Raw genomic sequence first — 19257 nt, forward strand, 5'->3', positions numbered from 1 at the left:
TTAGGAACAAAATGGACAAGGAAGGTAATGTTATAAGGAACAAGGCTCGTCTGGTGGTAAAGGGATACTGTCAGGAGGAAGGGATAGACTATGAAGAGACTTTCGCTCCAGTAGCTAGGCTAGAATCTATTAGAATATTTCTGGCTTATGCTGCTCACAAGAACTTTGAGGTTTCCCAAATGGACGTCAAGTGTGCATTTCTCAATGGAGAACTCGAAGAAACTATGTACGTGGAGCAACCTCCTGGGTTCGTGAACGAAAAGCATCCAAATCAGTGCTATATTCTGGATAAAGTTGTGTACGGCCTCAAGCAAGCTCCGAGGGCCTGGTATGAAACGCTTACAAAATTTTTAAAGATGTCTAAATTTAAACAAGGTTCGGTTGACCCAACCTTCTTTCGCAAAAAGGAAGGTAACCACCTTATGATAGTTCAAATTTATGTCGATGACATCATCTTTGGCTCCACGAATCCCAGCTTAACAGCTGAATTCAGAAAGCTGATGGAGACTAAATTTGAAATGAGCTCAATGGGTCCTATTAACTTTTTCCTTGGTTTAAACATAAGACAGGGACCCGAAGGCATCTTTATTAATCAGGAAGCTTACACGAAGACTCTCCTAGAAAAGTTTGGTATGATGGGAGACACAAAAGTCAAAGTCCCAATGGCATTCGGCACCAAGCTTACCCCATCCCTAGACAAACCGGCTTTCGATATCACGCTCTATCGTCAAATGATAGGCTCACTAATGTATCTAACTGCGAGCAGACCTGATATCATGTTTTCTGTGTGTTATTGTGCTCGATTTCAGGCAAACCCACGCGAACCTCACATGCTTGCAGTGAAGAATATCTTACGCTATCTCAAGCGAACCACCTCCTTAGGTCTATGGTATCCATCCAACTCAGGATTCTTTGTTCAAGCCTATTCTGATGCTGACCTTGGAGGATGTGGACTCGACCGTAAAAGCACAACTGGTGGTTGTCAATTTCTTGACGGGAAGTTAGTCAGCTGGCAATCCAAGAAACAAACATGCGTGTCGTTGTCTACTGCCGAAGCGGAATACATTGCAGCTGCATCCTGCACATCACAAGTGATTTGGATCCAAAGTCAACTTCGAGACTATGGACTCAATATGAAGAAGATCCCACTATATTGTGACTCTGAAAGTGCAATTAGGATCTGTCATAACCCAATGCAACACTCCAAAACCAAACACATAGCACTGAGGTATCACTTCATCAAAGATCACGTGGAAGATGGAAACGTCGAAGTTCACTTCGTAAGAACCACTTATCAACTGGCCGATGTCTTCACCAAAGCTCTTCCTGAAACGACCTTTAATAAAATTCTACAAGGCTTGGGTATGATGGTTGCAGAGTCGGTCCCAAATCCTCAAATCACTATTTAAGAATCAAGAACCGAACGAAACAGACCGCTCTGTTGCTCTCTGCTCTGGTGCTTTAACGGAACCGAAGCAAACAGACCGCTCTGTTGCTCTCTGCTCTGGCGCTTTAAAGGAACCGAAGCAAACAGACCGCTCTGTTGCTCTCTGCTCTGGCGCTTTAACGGAACCGAAGCAACCAGACCGCTCTGTTGCTCTCTGCTCTGGCGCTTTAACGGAACCGATGCAACCAGACCGCTCGGTTACTCTCTGCTCTGGTAAAATAAAGGAACCGAAACAACCAGACCGCTCGGTCCCTCTCTGTCCCAGTAATTTAAAGGCGCTCAAGCAAACAGCACGCTCGGTCTCTCTCTGCTCTAAAAGATTTTCAGAAAATTCCAAAATTACAAAAACATTTTATCTTTCTGTTTTTATTTATTTTTCAGAAAATTCCAAAATTACAAAAACATTTTATCTTTCTGTTTTTATTTATTTTTCAGAAAATTCCAAAATTACAAAAACATTTTATCTTTCTAGTCGGTGTACGTTTTGCACAAGTGAATACAAACATTTTATCTCCTTCTATAGTGTTTACCCAGGTATGTTTTATCTTTATCAGACTAGTTAGACGTCCCTAGAAGCATGCTGTTGTATGTTGTCGCAAGCCTCTATGATCTCGAGCATGCCTTAATGATTCGATCAACACCTATCGTTTCTTCCCAATCAGGCTATTCTCTCACACTCGGTCTAGAGCTACCTTCCTCTACTCATCTGAAACATGAGTTGCTCTACTTTGTCCCATTTCTGTAGCAGAAGGTACGTTTGGTCTCTTAACCCTCTCCTCATCTTCTTCATTTACCTTCGATTCCCCAAAGTAACCCTTGATGCTTTCGGTCTTTACCACTGAGGCTTATGGTTGCACAACATCTATGTTTATGATCTTAGATTCGTTTACCACGTTCTAAGTGAAACCCAATATCCAACACCTGAAATGAATTGACGATGAGTGATAAACTCAAGCTATTACTTGGAATTCTTCTTTTCTTTTTGTGTGATCTTTTATGAAATTGTCTCCACCTAAGACATTTCTTCCCAAAGAGGTCCAGTTTAATTTTTCTTTGAGATTTCTGTCTATACCATTCACGTCACAAAATACTTCCCACCCACCTGTTCAACAGATCTCATCGGTCTCACAGGTAACTCTACCAACACTCAGTTTTATGTTAAGACTTGATGCTTGGTTTGAGTTCAGCCACCCTTCAGCCATTATCAAAAGATGCCTTTCATTGTTTGTTAAAAGACAACTGATCGTATTTCTCGGGAAACCACACAAACACTTCAGGTCACTCTTGGCTTTGAAGGAAGCGATTCTTGCCCAGAATCTTCCGCTTTCTGTCTTCTTACTAGACAACACTCACATCCCAAACACCTTTGATTTATTTCTTTTTCTTTCTCACTCTTATGCACGAATATTACTTTTTTCCAACATTCTGATTGCTGTTTGGTATGTGGTTTTAAGTTTCAGTTGTAACCAAACAAGGGCATAAGGAATTTCAAACGGTACGAAAATGATTTGGGCGCGTGCAAATGATTCGTTTCACACCCACGTGTGCTGATGTATTCCTGGGATACACCATAACTTCCAATTGCGCTTTTTCAAGCGACGTTTTGGTTTCTTCACCATCACGATTTTCTCTCTCCTGTGAATGGTATAAATAAGGCATGATCGTGTTCTTTGGCAGTTACCTCTCAAGAATTTTCTCTCTGAAAAAGTTACCACTGTTCATCTTCTTCCACAACTCAACAATGGCGACTTCTTCTTCCGCACAAGATCAAACTGCATCCTCTTCTCTGCTCTCAATCAAACCCAATCAGAATTTGATCATAGAGATGACCCCATTCCTATATGACTCATACATGCTACACGTGGTGGAATGCCTCAAATATTCCCCACTGTTGTTGGCACTTACGCAAGTGGAGGCCGTTCCCATGTCCCTGCTCTCCCAAGTCTACACCACGGCCAACTACGACAAACATAAAGACCGCATCTTCTTCACCATTCACGACAAGAAAACCTCGGTGTCCAAAACACGGTTTTGCTCTCTTCTAGGGCTTGCCGTCGACTCCTCCGTCATCTCACCGGACTTCATCTCCACGGCGCAACTTTTTTCAATGATGTATGAGATGGGGTATACGGATGTTCTTACCTCCATTGCCAAAGTCAAGAAATCCTATCTTCCGTCTCAATGGAACGGATTGCTTACCCTTCTAATTAAGGGTTTAGTGGAGATATGTGGTGGTTCTGACACCACAAGCAAAGGGTTTCTGACCATCATGTATGGTCTTTACAACGGCATTAATCTCGATTATGGGTCCATAATCTGGGCTCAAGTCGTTCAGAGTCTCAACACAACTGCCAGGTACTCCGAGATATCGTGCGGCAGGTTTTGGACGCTTATTACCAGAAGGGCCATGGATTCCCTTGACATCCCGGTAATGAAGGATGCTCTTACGGCTTCAATTTCCACTTACCACACCAAGAAGATCATAGTCTCCGATCCAAGTAAGTTTCTTCACTATGGACTGATCCCTGAGTCCATGTATAGGTGCGTCACGCCACACAGCAAAATCATGGCTGACTACAGCACCAGAACACCCTTGCCTCCTAGGGTTCTGTCTGAGGAACAACGTGCTGCTCTTGATGTCCTCGATCAACCTGCCAACCGTGGCAAGAGGGCAAGCAAAAAGGAGAAAGCGGAGAAGAAAGAAACCACACCAAAGAAGGAGAGAAAGAGAAGGTCCTCCAAATGCAAATCTGAGGCAGAGGCACCTTCTCAGTCAAAATCGAAAAAGGTAAAGAAGGTGGCTAAAAGAGCCAAAGGGTCTCCTTCTTCTGAATCAGAACCGAATAAACCATCAGAAACAGAAGCTGCTGCTCCTCAAACCGAAACAACACCCGTTCAGTCTCCTCAACAACCATCTTCACCAGTATCTCCTCAGATTCCCAAATCACCCTCTCCACCTACATCTCCCCAACTTACCAAATCATCCACTCCTCCTACTTCCCCAAAAATTCCAACCCCACCCCAATCACCCACACAGAAGGTCACACTTTCTGTTCCTATATCTATCCCCCTAACCACAACAGAACCTAACATTCCCTTATCTGTTTCTCAACCTTCATCCTCTATCTCCACGCCTATTATCACCGAATCTGTTACCATCCTCTCTTCCCAACCACCAGTAACGGTCAATGTATCTGATACAGGGGCTGCTACTGTGGTTGAAACCCCGGTCATCAACCTTCCCCCATCTCCGTCTCCATCCTCCAACTCCGGTGCTACCTTGGGGGGCGATGATGAAGAGTTCGACTCTATCTATTATAGCCCCTACCGGATCCCTACAGACACAGATGCCGATACCTCTGTTTCAAGTCAGCAGATTCAGGAAATTCACGCCAAACTTGATAGTCTGCTGGCTGACAATAAAGCCTACGGGGGTGTTGTGCTCAAAGCCTTCATAGAGTCTGCGATCAAGACGTACACTGACGCCTTGGATCGTTCAACTGACGCCATAGATAACTCAGCCGCTTCATGCTCAAAAGCCACCAAGGAAGTTTCCGAGGTTGTTCATACATCTCAGATCTTTCTTGATTATCTAAAAGCTCACGCTGACTCTAGTGCGTCCAAATTTCAAGCGTCCGTAGACTCTTTTTCGGCTACCCTTCAGGGTGAAACCACAAAATTTGAGGCTCTGCGCGCTGACCTCAAAACTGAATCCACTTCATTTCTCAAATCTTTGGATTCACGTTTTGCCTCTCTGGCAGCCGAGAGCACCCTGAAGGAAGATCTTGTCAAGCACCAGGCAACCATCAACCTACAAAAGATCCAACTGAAGGTTAATGTAGCTTCGGGTTCTGGGAAAGAAGTCCTAGTTGAGAGTGAATCAGATTCAGACGAAACTATCACTGAAGCTCTTCAACGCAAGAAAAGGGACAAAGAGCTTGATGAAACTCTAAGGATAGCTCGAGAGGCCAAGGCCAGGGAAAGAAAGATCAGGGAGGATGAGGAGGCCATTCAAGCCAAGAAGACTCTGTTCCCAGATTGGGACAGAGACACACTCATCACTCAAGCGATTGAGTTTCCTTCCATATATTGGTTGGAACCGATTGCATCCTTTGATTGTGAAAATACAAAAGACTCGCAGTTTGACATGCCCATCACGCGCAAAGCTTTCACATTTCATTACTTTGATGTCACTGCCGATGTCCCTCATCCGAACCTGAAGGTTGACAGAGAGCTAATAGATTTCTATCTGAAATATGGTCAACCGTAGTACTTGACATGGAGTGCTCAGAAAATCATTAAAGTCAAGGTACTGAAACCGACACAGGCTGGGAAATTTGTGAACGTTAATTTCAAAATCAACAGAGGAACGGCCAACACAGAACATCTTATTTCTCTGGCAGATCTTCCCAGTCTGAATCCGCATGATTGGATTTTGCTATACAACATTCTTCTCTCCAACCAAAGAGAGTATGAACCAATTCTTAAACATCTTAAAAGAATGTTGGCTTCCTACGTCCATGAGCTCGCCACTATGGATCAGGAAATAGCAAAAGTTATGAACAAGAAACCGACCGTGAAGCCCACTTCCAAGACCGGAGATGTTCATAAAATGAAGATAGGGCAAATTGATTCTTCTAATCTGACGGTTATTTTCACCAGAGGCGACAAGCATAAGTTTCTGTTTGCTTTGGTAGACAAACATCTGTTTTCTACAGATCGTCTGGAGCATATTATCAATATCATTCACCGATGCAAACAGAACTCAACAGCAGACAAGAAGAACTTCACTGACATGCTTCGTTGGTATATCACCTTCAGGCATCATATTCTGGCTTTAATACCGAAGATTTTTGAAACAGTAAAGAAGCCCTCTGCTGTGAAAAGAGAATGAAGGTCTCGCTCCAAATTGACACAAAGGGGGAGATTGTTGGGCTGAAAATTATTTTGAAGATTGCGTCTTTTGGGATCGACAGATTATGTTACTTTGTATTCCGGTTTGGGCCTGTCCAATCGTGAACCTTTTATGTTTTGTATATAAGTTTATGCTTGCATGCATATTAGGTCAAGGTTTTTAGAGATCTGAAAATAGCGATACATCTAGACGATAACAGGTTTCTTTGATCGTTCCTGTAACCTTCCAATCCTCTACAGTTGATGTTCATAATCGAGCTCTTCTAAGGATTTTGTTTAATCATTTGACACGTTTGATTCCATCTTGACTTATTCTTTTTATTGCATTCATATTGTTTATGTTTATATACTTGTTCAAGATCTAAACGATCTTTATAGATTAAAGGTTAGTTTAATCTCATCAAATGGCCTTGGCATTTCTACAAAACTAAGTATTCCAGAACCGGTAAAGTGCTCTTTGGTTTTCAGAATGCTATGAAACTCTAGATTCTTCTCCATGTTAACTGTATTTTGGTTATCACAATGTAGGATATAGTTATATTGTTCTTGCCCAACTCTGATTCGGAGTTCTTCAACCATATAACTTATTATATAAGCTATGTGACAGCTTCTATAATTACCATATATTATACTTTTATGATTGAGAGAGCAACAATCTTTTGTAATTTGGACACCCGACTGATGGATGTACCCACAATAGTTAACCCATAAATTGTGTTATTTTCTTTGAATCTACCCAACCTCCCAAAATCTACATCTGTGTTCTTTTTATTCAAATATAAAGCAACCAGAAGAGTGCCTTTCAACAAGCATAGAAACCACTTGACCCCTTCCCGATGCTTCTTTCCTAGAGTTGACATGAATCAACTAATAAATCTGACAACAAGAGCAACATATGGGATGGTATATAACATAACATACATCAAACTACCAATTGTTGTGACATACGGAACTTTATTCATTTCTTATTTGTTTGCATCCTTCTTTAGGATTGCTTTCTTTGACAATATTAGAAGACTCCCAAAACTTGTGCTTTTGGCCTTAACCTTTATCATGCATAATTTCTCCATGAATTTCATGATATACTTTTATTGGAAACGCTTTAGAATACCAACAACTATCTTTGACTATGCTCGTGTATAGAATCTCTTTGGTATCTCCTACGTACTTTATCTTGAATTTTTGAAATACTTCTTTAATTTGTTGAACTCATGTATGCTTAAACCAGCTAACAACATGTCATCACCACTCAATCTAAGGATGATATACGAGGAACTAAACTACTTTAGGAAGCAACAAACAACCATCTAACAACTCACATAGTAATTCATCTACATAATACTATAAAAATTAAAGTACCATTACCTTTGAGCTTGCTTCAATCCATATAGATTTTTCTTTAACTTGCCCATCATGTTTTCTTTACTAGCTATCTGAAAACCTTTTTGTTGTGCCATGTATATATCTTCATCATGGTCTCAATGCAATAATGCAATATTTACATCTAGTTTCTCTAAATGTAGACCTTTTGAAGAACATTACCAAAGACCAAAAATAATTTCAAAATTTGCCAACAGAATCTAAATGAAAGTCGTAGAGTATAGTCTCACCTACGCGTGGATATAAAGAACTTCGACAACGGAGTTCATATGAAGAAGATATGAACTTTTGAAGTTTATTAAATATTAAAAATATAAGTTTTAATTGAAAATTCGGTATTATCCGAACGCTGAGTCACGCACACATACGCCCAACATACACACGTATGCCCAGCGTACTCAAGGCCTTGGCCTCGGATCATCCACGTCGCACCCTATGCGAGCTATGTCAAGTCCCATCCGGAGTCCAAAGCAATCGAGGATGCGCGCATGCGTGACGCACGGGTACGCCTAGCGTACGCGCGTACGCCCCGCGTACGGAGGCGGTTCACACCCCATATAAAAGGGATGCGAGGGTTCCGAAGAAAAAGGCCATTCCCTCTCATTTCTCTTGCATTTTAGCCTCGTTTTCCGTGCCAGTGCTATCCCAAAATCCCGGTCACATTGCTCAAGTCCCGAGGGTCGTTTGTGCTCCCGAGAAACCCGAGAATCCCGAGAAAATCCACTTTCTCGAGTCGGAATTCTATCCGCTTTTCATCCCACCTTCTCCGATATTTCAAGTGAGTTCATACCCCTATAATTCACAATTTTAAATGTTGTATAAATACTTTTATATTCTTTTAGGGGGGGGATACAAGTAAAACACTCGATTATTATTGTGTGTTATATAAAGTTTCATTATACGCTTTTTATCAACGGAATCATATGTAATTTATAACTATTATAGGGAAACTTTCATATGCAAATTATACCACGATAACATCTTATCTTTTGAAATAAGAAATTATTTATGTATTTATGCAAATCAGATACTCTGCTTATACTATATTTATGTGTGTCGATTTTGGCACTACAAAGATTATACTTTTCATAACAAGTGAGCATTTTCACTAGGGATTATTATACAAACGAAACACACTTTTAGGAAACTATAATGGGTATAGTTTTATGAGAATACTATGAACTTTTACATACTGGAAATACTATTTCAAGAAGCTACTTTCATATACAAGAACAAACGAACATTTTCACACGTAAATCTGTATTATACTAAGTTTTGTGAGACATTAAACTTCACGTACGCTCGAGTACACATTTCAAGTCCTATATTATATACCAGAATCCCTTGGAGGGGGAACAGGGTGTTTGTGTATAGATCTATATGGGATTGACAACCCCACACCCTGACTGTTAGCTATAGTACACCATTTAGGGTGACAAACGTCAGAACATTTGAATGCCTGAAGAACGTTGTGTATAGGCATTCCTTGTCAATAGCATGGTTATAAAACTCACATAGAGTATTAAAAACACATTGACTTACGGGGTTTTTCAGATGTAATGGAGGTTTTATACGTACATAAATTCATTTACTTTATGCATGAAAAACCCAATTGTGATATAAGTTTGGAACTTCTAACCGCTACTCATATATGGGAAAACATCAACTTTTTAACATATATTGGTCTTGATTTAAGGCTACGCTTATACTGGTAGGAAATATGGGATTTTCTAGAAACTAACAAACAAAAACGAACCATTTCATTTTCATACAAATACTATCATTAAATGCTTATGAAACTCACCAGCTTAAATGCTGATCTACTCTTACAAAACTACTTGTATGTCCTAGGGACTTAGTAATTACAGGTATTAAACAACTTTTGAAGAAGGAACGCTGCGGCACTAGTTTAAATTCATATTTTGGCATCATATTGTAATTGGTTTTGAACGTGTACTCTTTTAAACAATGTAAACTTTCAATTATATATATGATGGTTGTATTGCTTTCTTTACTATATATTCATTTGTTACGTTACCACATGAAGTCATCCGCCCCCGAACGTTTCCGCCGTTCCAGTTTGGGGGTGTGACATTGGGGGGTCGTAAGCAATTTTAGGGGGTGAAAAGATGAAAAAGGGTGAATTTTAGGGTGAAAAACCTCTCAAATCCGAGAAGTCTCGCACCCTTTATATAGGGGTGCAAGGGTGTCATCCAAAGCCTGAGTCAGCAGCCACGCGTCGTCACCAGCGAGGTCCAGAGTACAAAGTCTGGATGTGAGACAGCGAGGCAAGGCACGTGTCGGATCGCTACCGGGCCGAACTTTGGTCCAATCAGGAGCTGGCATGAGGGTCCGAGAGGTGTCTCATGCGAGGGTTGTCGGCTGCCTATTAGACCTCGGTCTCGGTCCAATCAGATGGTGATTGTAGCACCTGGTTCCTAGTACGTATTCCTTGTAATTAATATTTCTAAATTAATGCATTTTGTCTTGGACTAGACGAGTTGAAGGACCAACTCTCCGAGTAGAAGCAGGATGAGACACGAGATCTAAGCTTTGGACTCGGCGAGTTGGTTCTCGGACTCGGCGAGTATGATTGTTTGGGCCAAAACCCTAACCCGGGTGTTTGCACCCTATTTAAACACTCTAATTCGGCCACCCTTGTCCCTAACACTTCCTGAAGAGCTGTAGAGCAAAACCCTAGTCCCCTTTTGTCCTTAAGAATGATTTTGGCTTTGTGAAGGAAGTCTGAAGCTTAAGAGAAGAAGCAGGAGGTGGAAGAGTGCAAGGATGGGAAGTAGATCCGAAATCTACCCTGCAAGAGGCTTCCATTCAGGTAGAAAAGTCCCTACCTTGATCACTAGTTCATTAGATCCCTCTTTTTTGTCCCGAATTGGTGGTTTTCAAGCCCTAAAACACCAAACTCCATGTGTTTGTGCTCTACGATCCGAAAGGACTTCAGATCTAGACCTTATGGACATATTAGACGTATAAAGTCTCTGTGGTTGAAGTGACTAAGGTCCCTATTGAGTGTATGACCTCATAAAGAGCTTGGATTTGCCTTTTCGAGTTTATAGGGCCATGCATGCACGTAAAGTTTGCAACTTTACGTGATAAGCATGCCCTAGGAACATACATCTATGGTTTGGAAGCGTTGCATGTCTCAGATTTGGTCTGTCTGGGAAGTGGGTCGAAGGTACTCGGCGAGTCCCAATGTCGAACTCAACGAGTTCTATGAAGATGGTCTTAGACTCAGCGAGTTGGATGAACAACTCGGCGAGTCCTATGAAGTTTGCTTGGAACTCGACGAGTTGTTCTTCAAACTTGGCGAGTCATATGAACTGTTACTGAGTAAGAGGGTTTTAGGTGTTAAAGTTCCAACCCTTTGTATCTGCACACAGAATTAGCAATTTAACGTGTAGCAATAGTCCCAGAACCCCAAATCCTCATAAAGGATGCTCTGGTGAGGATTTGGAAGCGAGTAGGAGATCTGCCCGTGGGGACTGAGTGATTTGTTCTTGGACTCGGCGAGTCGGATCGCAAGTCGGTTCTCTCATCCCATGTAGTGAGTTAAGGGTAACTCAGTGAGTGACAAGAGGGACTTGTCGAGTAGGACCGGGTTAGTAGGAGAAGGACTTGGCGAGTCTGTGCCATGACTCGGCGAGTCCAGTCAACTAGAAGTTGAATTTGACCAAGGAGTTGACCTTGAAACAAGGGTGGATCCGTCATTTGACCTAAGGGTGTTTATGAGTGGCTAATCTGTGTTTATGATTTATAGCCGGAGGATTACCGGTTCAGCAGTCAGACGCTTAGCAAGCAGACTTACAGCAGCTACTTTTCAAGTTGAGTTGCCTTCCAGTAGGAACGGGTCTAAGGCACCAAGGCCGACCCGTATAGACGATATGATAGTATCGGAGTTTCGGCAGAGCCCGTATCTCTTAGTTGAGTATGATGATGACATATGCTAGTGTGGTAGAATTGGTTATACTTGTTGTCTGTGTGATACTTGTATGTTATGGTTTAGTAGCGGAGTGTGGGCGAGGCCCGTATCTCCCAGATAGCAGAGTGTGGGCGCGGCCCGTATCTCCCAGATAGTGGAGTGTGGGCGAGGCCCGTATCTCCCAGCTAGCGAAGTGTGGGCGAGGCCCGTCTTTCCATAAGTGTGGGTGAGGCTCGTATCTCCTAGCAGTTCATTATATGATTGTATGGTATGTGGTATTACGGGGGAACTCACTAAGCTTCATGCTTACAGTTTACAGTTTTGTTTTAGGTACCTCTTCGTCAAAGGGGGAAGGAGCTGGCTCGGTAGCGGCACATGTGACAACCCGAAATTTCCAGTTCGTACAAACAATATCACTTCAATAGAAGTTATAACAGTCATAGTCAATTTTCAGACATTTTCGTATAAGTTGGAGTAATTTAGGGTTTACACTTCAGTAAATATCAGGAGAGTGGATGCACTATGGTTTTTTGCAACACTATTATTCCAACACTCTGTTATATTAGAAATCATTTCAGGAATAAAAATATTTTATGTCGAAAATATCTCAGGACTATAAATAGATTTCGGAACCAAATTCATTCATTATTCACATTTCCAACTAGAGAAAAGCCATTTTCTCTCTCACGGATCTTCGAGTTTTCATCCCAAATTGTGAGTACACTTCTCTAGATATCTTATAATGCTTATTATGTAGTTATAACATGATTTAGGTGGCTAAATCACTAGGTTTAGGAGTTTACTCCCCAAGGTGTTCTTGGGCGGTAAACTCCCGAAACAAAGCCTAGACTGTCCCCCGTGATATACTACTGCCTTGGACTTGTATAAGAGTGTGTTAGGGACATGAAATCAAGCAAAAACCACCGAAGTTTGGGAGTTCACGGCCCAAGAATATCTTAGGATGTAAACTCCATAATGATACTCAAAATTGTGCTTTTAAGGAACCTAAGGCCTTAGACTTTCACCTAGACTTGTTCCGAATAAATCAAGGGCCTTCAACACATAAGAATGACATTGCAAAGTGAGTTTACAGCCATGACATGGTTCATGGGCCGTAAACTCATAAAAGGGGAACCAAAGTGTGTCAAGGGTCTTCATATGCTTGGAATAAAAGCCTAGAACCTATACCACATGTGCAGGAGACTTGAAAACACCAAAAACACTCATCCTAAAGAGTTTACGGCCATAAACTCTAAGGGAAATGGCCTTAGGGTCGTAAACTCCTCAAAGTAGTGTTTCTAGGTCTTAAACCCTTCCAAGAATATAACCACCAAGTTGGAATAATTCTAGGAATCATTTGGAAGTTCAAAACACACAATACACCCATGGTTGGGAGTTTACGGTTGTAAACTCAAGAGTTTACAATCGTAAACTCCATGTGTGTTGGTATTTGAAGAGTAAACACATATACAAGGTCCTTTGGAACTTTAAACCCCTTTAGCCTTGTCCCACAACAACTTAGATGCAACCATTAGGACTTATAACACTTATACAAAGTGTTTACATGTCCTAGAGTGTCCCAACTTATTTCATTAGTTATTATTTGGCTAATTAGTTATATATATGCTCATTATATGATAACTAGGCTCGTGCGTGTGAACAAGTCTCCGTTTGCCACCTAGCACAGTATCCGACACTTCAATCCAATGCACTCACCATAAGTGAGTTCATACCCCTGTCGATTAACCTATGAAATACTTTTAAATGTTTTAATTACTTTTATGGGGGGAATACCAGTTAAATACTTATAGTTATTACATCAATCACATGTGATTAATAACTATAAAACCAATGATTTTATCACTGTTCAAACTGTTTATCAAACTGCTTTACTTCAAAATGTTTTACAAACTCTTTTCTTAGCAAATACTTTTATTTAAACTTTGTTATACTTCTTATAAATTACATGCCCATATATGTATAGATATATAAGAAATGTTTAAAGGGCTTAGGAAGGCTATCCACCCTATTTCCTTTTCGCACTTGAGATGTGGTCTGGTGGGATTTCGGGTACCCGTCCAAAGGTCGTTTCAATATTAATTATATATCAAGTGTACATATATAGACATAAAAGTACTTCCATATTCATGCGTATTAGTTACATCAATGAGTCAGTTCATTCATGAGTCAATACTTACTACTATTAAAATATATAGAATTATACTAGAGAAGAACATATACAACTATACTAGAGAAGAACATATAATACTATACTAGAGAAGAACATATACAACTATACTAGGAAGAGAACATATAAAACGATACTAGAACAAGTAACATTACATTACATATACATGAATACGTTAACAATTGTTATCCACTGTATCGGAGCATGCCTTAAATGTCATGGCCCGAGTTGTAGCCAGAATTCTCTTGGAGGGAGAGCGTGAGTTTGCGTATAGATCTATACTGGATTGACTATCATACACCTTGCTGCTAGCTACAGCCGGACCTGCAGGTCTGCGGGTGCCAAACGTCATTTCGTTTTACGACCATTCATATGTCGTTGTTACCAGTCAATAGTATGGTGCAATTAATCACAGAATACCTTAATATAAATCCGGTTTAAGGTAGTTAGTACAGCAGTAGTTCCTATAATACAACACTACAGTACTACAATAATTTAACCATTACATGTACTTAGTGATTATTTCACTTAAACATTAATGTACAAACTATATTTTGTTAATGATAGTTACACTTGGGGAAATTACACACTTTTACAACAAACGATCATACAAAACAGTTAAGCCTTGGTAGAAGGCTACTTTAATAGAAAATATAGGTTTTTCTGTGAGATTCAAACTTTTACAAACACTTACAAACATTTACATACATTTTACAAACTTACACTTGAGTCATGTTCAAAAGTTTTGATAACAAACACTGACACTAAAATACTTATGAACTCACCAGCTTTATGCTGATAAACTCTTTCAAAATAACTTGTATTCTCAGGTCATCAGTAGACAAGTACTGAGGCTAGCTTTGAGAAGATGGAGCGCATCCAAGACTCATCTTATTATTTTGATTTACATTATTTTTGGTGTCTATAATTGTACAGAACACGCTTGTATTAAAATTATATATTTAATGCAATGGATGATGTTGTTTGCTTGTTTATTTTTACTGTGTTGTGATACTTTACATGACGTCCTCCGCCGCAGAACGTTTCCGCCATTCTCGGTTTTGGGGTGTGACAGATTGGTATCAGAGCATTGTTTATAGTGAATCAAGTATATCAACCCATAAAAGATATACTAAACGATAAAACGATTAGGGATTAAAGCACTCTGACCAAAAGTCTATACTTTAAATATTAAAATATTTAATTAAGTATACTAGTCTGCATTCATACTAAAATCAGTGTCACAATGACAAGAACAAAAGTATTACAATTGTTAAATATCACAAGTGAGCTCGGGGATGTATGGTCAGTCCTGGGAATGGCATAGCCTGATCAACTATGCTAGTCCAAGGAGTGATTAGCATATGCCCTAGAATGGTTGTGATATGTTAACAAGTCTAAAAACTTACCAAAAAACCACAAGAAGATCAGTAGAACCTAAACTTAAAATACTATAGGTGTATTTTGTGCTACTAGATACATATATACTATATCCTTATACCTCTCTTCTCGCGTAGATTTAAATGGCTGGATTCCATCACGGTGACCCGTACTTTCCAAATGAAGGCAACGCAGGATGGCTCGAAGCAGAGTCCGATGATGAGCACCAAATTCCGTTGGATGATCATGAAGCTGAAGGCTTCTCGGATGGAATTGACTCTGAGCCCAAAGTCAACAACCTACCTCCAGTAGGTCAAGCCCCGAACAACAACCCTCGACCAGCTTTTCCAGGTCTCACTCCCTTGTGTGTAAATAACCTGGATCGCTGGAGTGACGAACAGGGTCAACCCTTACCTTACTTTGGGGACCGAAGCTTTTACAACGTCAGTGAAGGTGGTTCTGCTGACCGAGTTTTGCCCGTCATTATCCGCAGAATAGCTCGTAATGTTGAGCAAGGTCGAGCAGCCATCGACCGGGTCGTGGAGATTGATGCCAACTCTGGTGTCAACACAGTTCGCATCCGCTGTCTCGAAGAGGAAATGGAAAGGACCAGGAGAACCACTGAGACCCTGCAACAACATCTGGTTGCCTCTCAAGCCAAAGTCATGGAACTTCGAGCTCGTCAAAGGGCTCATGAACGACACCTTCAAGAGGTGATCCATCAAATGAGATACCTCAGGGTTCTCCCGAGGAATACTCATCGCCGTTAGAAGATGTCTAGTACATCTCCGTCTTTTGGTTAAGGAATACCCTTTAACATCTGTGCTTTAAGTAGCACTTGTCTGTAAAATATTCCTAACTTTCAGTACTCTAATTAGGATTCTAAGAACTGTTAAACTTTTATGTATGGTATGATGTAAGACCTACTGTGAGGTCGATTTTCCCTGAAGTTATTACATCGGTAATACCAGTATTATTGACGTCTATCTAATCTGTGGGAAAAATCTGTACACTTGTGTTTTCCTACTAATATTCTTTGTTGTGATCTCAAACACTCATTCAAACTGTGGGGCTATGGTTAGTTAGTCCATGTGTCACTCTCACCTTACTTACAAATTGATTCTTACCATTTTGCTTATCTTTATAAACTTATAGCTGAAAGATGCCTCCTCGCAAATCTCCCCAGAATAACCCTGCACCTCCACCACCTCCTCTGCCTCCGGTCATCGATACTGCAGCCCTGAATGCTGCCGTAGCCGCAGCAGTGGCAACTGCCATGGCTCAGTATCACTCTTCTGATGCCAGCAGAGGTGGAACCCCTGTTGAATCAATTTCGGTTAAAACACCGGTGGGCTCGATAGAGTGCTCTTACAAGGATTTCATCAACTGCAAGCCGAAGTCTTTCCATGGCACCGGCAGAGTCATTGCCCTCTCGCAATGGTTCGAGAAGACTGAATCAGTCTTCGAAATCTGTTCTTCCCCTACTGCGAGCAAAGTCAAATATACCGCATGCACCTTTGAAGGAAAGGCCCTGACGTGGTGGAACGGCCACGTTAAAACTCTAACCCTCGTCGTAGCCAACGACATGAGCTGCGAAACCATGAAAGACCTCATGATTGAGGAATACTGCCCGAGGGGCGAAATCCAAAAATTGGAGCAAGAGCTTTGGAGCCTAACCATGAAGGGCACCAACATTGTCGCTTATACCGCCAGATTCAGCGAACTGGTGGCCCTCTGCCCCAATATGGTTCCCACTGAGGTGAAAAAGATCGAAAGGTACATATAGGGACTAGTGCCTCCGTATCAGGGGAATGTCCTATCATCAAACCCTGCTACCTTCGATAGTGCCAAGCGATTGGCACAACGACTCATTGACCATGGAGTCAAAATCCCTGCAACAACAACCACCATAGCCATCTCGGAAGCCTCCAAACCCGCTGACACTAAGCAGAAGTTCTGGGAAGACAAGAAGAAACAGCGAGCTGCTAAAAAGCAGCAAGTTGTGGCTGTGCATGCCGTGATAACCCCTGCTGCTGATACTTCTCCGGTGAGGCAGTATGTTGGAAGTTTGACTAAGTGCAACAAATGCAACTTCCACCACAACGGACCCTACCGTGAAATGCAGTGCCCTAACTGCAACAGAAAAGGATACACCGTTCGTTTCTGTAAATCCCTGGCGAGGCCGATCACCCAAGTCCCCAGCTCTGGCGTGAGCCCGACCTGCTATGGATGTGGTGAAGCAAGCCACTACAGGAGGGACTGCCCCAAAGTAAAGAATGCTGGTGGAGCAGGGAGGGTACTGGCAATAGGCCATGGGGAAGCAGTTGCTGACCCGCCGATGGTAACTGGTACGTTCCTCCTCGATAACTCCTATGCATGCATTCTGTTCGATAGTGGAGCGGAGCGAAGCTTCGTTAACCAAAAATTTGCTCGCATGCTTAAACAACAACCACACACACTTAAGGAACTATTCACGGTAGAAATGGCTAATGGAAAAACAGAAAGTACAAATAGCATATACTTAGGATGTACCCTAACTCTAGATAACCATTCATTCCCAATCGACCTTATGCCGGTCTCGATTAAAAGCTTCGACGTTATCATCGGCATAGATTGGTTGAGTCTTCATCACGCTGACATCATGTGCTTCGAGAAAGTAGTCCGTCTAAACCTCTCGTCTAACGAAACTCTTATCGTCTACGGCGACAAACCCGGTGCGAGTCTTTGTATTATATCAAGTATTCAAGCACAGAAGTATCGGCATAAAGAATACCATGCATTCCTTGCTCACATCATCAACACGAACCTCGAAATGAAAGAACTAAAGAACATTCCAGTAGTGAGAAACTTCCCCGACATTTTCCCAGTAGAGCTACCAGGATTACCTCTGCAACGATAGGTCGAGTTCAGAATCGACTTAGTCCCAGGAGCTATCCCAGTAACCAAGTCGCCCTACCGATTAGCACCAGCAGAAATGCAGGAACTATCTGGTCAACTTAATGAACTGCTCAGCAAAGGCTTCATAAGACTAAGCTTCTCACCTTGGGGAGCACCGGTCTTGTTTGTTCAGAAGAAAGACGGATCATTCCCTATGTGTATCGACTATAGAGAACTCAACAAACTGACGGTCAAAAATCGTTACCCTCTGCCTCGCATAGATGATCTATTTGACCAACTGCAAGGGGCGAGTTACTTCTCCAAAATTGATCTGAGATCCGGATATCACCAGTTACGAGTACTAGAGGAGGATGTTCCAAAGACACCCTTCCGAACTCGTTACGGACACTACGAGTTCGTGGTGATGCCATTCGGATTGACCAATGCGCCCGCAGTTTTCATGGATCTGATGAACAGAGTATGCCGACCTTACTTGGATCAGTTCGTCATCATTTTCATTGACGACATCCTGATCTACTCCCGAAGTAAGGAAGAGCATGGCGATCACCTGCGACAAGTTCTAGGAACTTTACGAACGAAGAAACTCTATGTGAAGTTCTCGAAATGTGAATTTTAGATCCGAAGAGTCGAATTCTTAGGACATGTGGTAAGCGAAGAGGGAATCCACGTGGACCCATCCAAAATTAAAGCCATTGAGAACTGGTCAGCACCAAAGATGCCTACTCAAATTCGTCAATTTCTATGCCTCGCTGGCTAGTACCGCAGATTCATACAAAACTTCTCCCGAATAGCGAAACCTCTTACAACCCTGACCCAGAAAGGTGTGGCCTTTGACTGGGAAGAGAAACAGAAAAGAGCATTCCAAACGCTCAAGCGAGCCTTGTGCACCGCACCAATACTATCTCTCCCCGAAGGGATAAAAGACTTCGTAGTCTATTGTGACGCATCAAACCAAGGGCTCGGGTGTGTTCTGATGCAACAAGGTAAGGTCATCGCCTACGCCTCCAGACAGTTGAAGACACACAAAGTTAACTACACGACCCACAATCTTGAACTAGGAGCAGTGGTGTTTGCTCTGAAGATCTGGAGACATTACTTGTACGGGACGAAAAA

This window comes from Lactuca saligna, chromosome 5, assembly GCF_052625555.1.
Source record: "Lactuca saligna cultivar CGN05327 chromosome 5, ASM5262555v1, whole genome shotgun sequence".
Taxonomy (NCBI): Eukaryota; Viridiplantae; Streptophyta; class Magnoliopsida; order Asterales; family Asteraceae; genus Lactuca; species Lactuca saligna.